Here is a 4,064-nt window from a genome sequence, read left to right as displayed (position 1 = left end):
TTCTAATTAAAAAAGAAGAAGAAGAAAGAATAGAAAAGAAAAACAAAAGACACTTCAGAAATAGCTTAACCAGATGCAACAAGTGCAAGTGCATTCAGATTGGATGTGGGTTGGGATAAACTGGCTACCGAGGAAGTCTAGGGATTAAAGAACATTTGATTATAGAGCAGATGGTGAATGAGATGAAAGTTGATTGGAAAAAATCAGGTTACAGGATGCCGTGGACAGAATCCTCTCCATATGTCCATAGAAAGGGTATACGCTGGAGCATCACCAGTAGATCCCTGGATCAGTGAGAACATGGCGTTGCTATTGTCGTATGTCTGTTTGTCTGATTTCCTTTTGCAATTTTGCCAGAGGGCCCGTGTGCTTAACAGAGAGAGAGAGAACAAGACCAAGAAAGCATTACCCATGAGAGACGGTCACATCGTAGTCCCATCTCCTCTATTTCCCCTCTCCTTTCAGGACTTGCCACACACATACACCTGTGCCCAGCACAGTTCTCAAACCACCAGGTCTGGACCGAACTGCATGGTTGGCCATGTAGGATCCAGCCACCTTAACCACCAGGTCATAGGCTGGCCCACTTATCCATATTTTCTAATACTGCTTTTGTAACAATAAAATATTTCACTTATTGGCCAGATGTGGATACTACAGTGATGCAACACTCCACAATGCTGGACCCACTTTGCCTCCTAGGGCCTCCCTGAGCCTATGAGTATGCCTGTGATGCAGGCTGCTTGGGGGTGGGTGGTGGTATGAGGACCCTGTTGGGGTGCGCCCCTCTCTCTCTCTCTCAGACGAAATAAATCAACTTTTTTTTATTTTTTTAATATTTATCTGTTTTGGCCCTATAGCCTTGTGATTAAGGGATACAAATCCCACATGGCTGGCCACAGTTCAAGTCCTTGGCCCCAGCAGCTTGAAAAACACACTGAGTACATGTGCATGCATGCCCTAAATCTCGATAGGAGGGTATTAAATAGAGTATTGCAGCATGGCCATCCCCCATGAGAGAGGAGGGGTGTTTTCTACCTCTCTTGGTCTCTCTGTCTCTCTTTGGCAAGTGCATGTATGCTCTCACAATTAAAAAACAATAATAATAAGATTTAATTTATTTTACAGAAAAGAAATAAAATAACTCCCTTTAAGGAGAGATGTGTCCTTACGCCTATGCACCCCCTGCACAGATGCTCACCTTGGACCTCCCGGGCCTCCCTCCCACCTCATTCACACCTGCTCGCCCCTCACAGGTGCCTTGACTACTCAACCCAGAACCTACCCAGGGGCTGCGCTGTGGCATTTCTTGCGGGTCACCTTCCACGTTTTCCAGATACAAACTTGCCTCATGATGCCTCTGTGGAGCTGTCCTCTTCCAGGTTTCAGTTTGCAAATGGTCTGATTAGTACCCCCAAGGAGCCCTGCAGTGGCCTGCTGTGTCACTGTTCTATTTTTGACCCCAAGAGTGAATTTCTAGTGATAAAAACTCAGACAAACACACACACACACACACACACACACACACACTTAGATGGCTGCCAGTTGTACCCAGAAGAAAACTGTCACCCAGAAGCTCTCTTGGGACAACACGCTCCATTTCTCCTAACCACCACTACAACACACACCTGCACCACCTTCGCGTTTCTGGCCAGTGCTGTAGGACCTGTGCCTTACCTTAGCTCAGCTGACTTCTGAGGCCATTCCGCTGTCCTTACCCAGGGCATCTGAAAAGTCAGTTCCTGAGAACCTACGGTACGTGTCAGCCACTGAGCCACGTGTTTCACACAAAACCAGTAGACTCCAAGAGCTCTGCTGATGTGAAAGAATGTGCTATTCCAAATGCAACTTGGGTTGTTCTTTCTCCAAAACTTTTTGTGCCAGGGAAATACTAAGTGGAGGCATTTTCATTTCCCTTAGAAGTATAAATGCATCTCCCCTTCCTATGCACAGGGGCTTATCTCAGAGGGCAGGTCTTGTTCTCTTCAGTAAAACTATAGAATTGAAAGCCAGAAGTCATCTTAACAGAGATTCCAAGTTCCCTCAGCCTGGCTTAGCATAGGAGCAAGCCAATCCCTGGGCTGACTGAGCTCCAGGGGGAGCTGGGAGGTGGAGCTGGGCCAGAGAGTCCGCTATGCTGTGGGCCCCTGTGCCTCGGTTTCTCTCCATGGACAGGGCACGGTGTTCGGTCCCCTGGTACAATATGTGTACAGGATACTGGAGGTAACAGAAGCCAAGGGCTAAGGATGGTCCCTTGGCCACCCGAGTGCCCAGGAAGCACATGACAATGTCAACCATCATGAGTGAGGCAGGGGGAGCTCCACACTTTGTCCTTAGGAGAGAAGGCAGGAGAAACATTTGGAAAGAAGCAAACAGAAGAAAGACTTCTAATTTTCTCTCTCAGGAAAGCCCCAACAATAAAGAAAAGAACTATCACTCTGCACCCACCTACCACCCCTGTCCCCATGGGAAGAGGTCCAGGAGGACATGTACTGGAAAGCATTAACTGTGGAAATTTCTAGAATGGCCTGACTGCGGGGCTGCTCCAGACAAGAATCCAGAGCAGTTGGGCCCAGGAGGCCCTGGTGGCAAAGTGCTGAATGGCCTGTTATAGGCCTGGTGCCCAGACAAGGAGACTCCCATGAGGGTCTGGAGGAGGAGCCTGAGAGCCTCACAAGTGGAGCAAGGACCAAGCACATGGTGGGCCGAGAGACACACATGGTGGGCTAGAGAAACACACATGGTGGGCTAGAGAGACACACAGGGTGGGCTAGAGAGACACACATGGTGGGCTAGACACACATGGTGGGCCGAGAGACACACACGGTGGGCCAGAGAGACACACATGGTGGGATAGAGAGACACACATGGTGGGCTAGAGAGACCAGGACACCATACCTCCTATCCCCAGGTCCATGAACATGCTGTGGGCCTCAGATGGCCACAGCACCCGCAGCCCTCACAACCAGGGCATCCCCACACACACAGGGACAGCACCAGAGGGGCAGCACCTGACAAGACCAGCCTGAGGCAGGTTCTCCCTCACCAACCTCTCAGACCTACAGAATGTATCCCCAAGATACAGTCTGTGTTTAGAAGATGAATTAGCTTCTTTCTTTGAAAGACAAAGTAGCAGTAAAAAGTCATATTAATAAATTAAAGCAGGCTTACAAAAACCTCATCATCAAAGATTACATTTCAGGCAGGTCAAAAAAACACACAATTTATCCTCAGAGAGTCCCTTGGAAATGATGTGTGTGGAACATGAACGTTAATCTCTGAGACCTTGGATTTTAAATTCTTCATCTAGTTGTGGCCTATCTTTTAGGCTTTCTGACCTTTCTAGCTGAGCAATTTATTGCTATAAGTTTTTTGCCTTATAATATAGCTTTTTTTTTTTCAAATTTTGAACAGCTCTAGGATAGCATATGGAGAATATCTCATAAAGATTTCAGAGCACAGTCTTTGGCAAAATAAAGTCATTGCAGGTTAATTAAGAAATTTAGAAAATTCTTCCACAGACAACTCTGTGCCCTGAGAGGAAAGGTTATAATTAAGATGGAGTTCGTGTCATTAGGATCATTTAAAATGCCAACTCTTCAGAAAAGGAAGATCCTACAGTCAGCAGGGAGAGAGTGTAGTATCCATTCGGCCAGATTATGGGGTGAACTGACCTTGCTATGAACAAGGAAAAAGAACGTAATGTCTCTCCCAGAGCTGTTTCTACTCTTGGCCATCTGATTTCCATTCCCAAAGCCCAAGAGATGTCCCTAAATTTTTCCCCGTCACTTTTAAGGATTCGAACAGTCTCATTTTCAGGCATTAAGAAGCCCAGACCATTACAGCTGCAATGGAAATCTCTCACTTGGCTGAAAAAGAACTCACAGTTCAGGCTGACCTAGATTTGCTATAGTTTATTCCAGAAAAGAGATCAAAAGGCCAGAGAGCTAGGAGGAGGTGTGTGTGACTCCCAGCCTCCTTGCCTGTTGACTGCGTGACTGACTGGCACAGACATTCTTTTTTTTTTTTTTTTTTTGGGGGTTTTTTTTTTTTTACTTTGGGGG

This window comes from Tupaia chinensis, unplaced genomic scaffold (genome assembly GCF_000334495.1).
Source record: "Tupaia chinensis unplaced genomic scaffold, TupChi_1.0 Scaffold143584_1, whole genome shotgun sequence".
NCBI classification, from domain to species: Eukaryota; Metazoa; Chordata; class Mammalia; order Scandentia; family Tupaiidae; genus Tupaia; species Tupaia belangeri.
Note: the sequence above shows the minus strand (reverse complement) of the source record.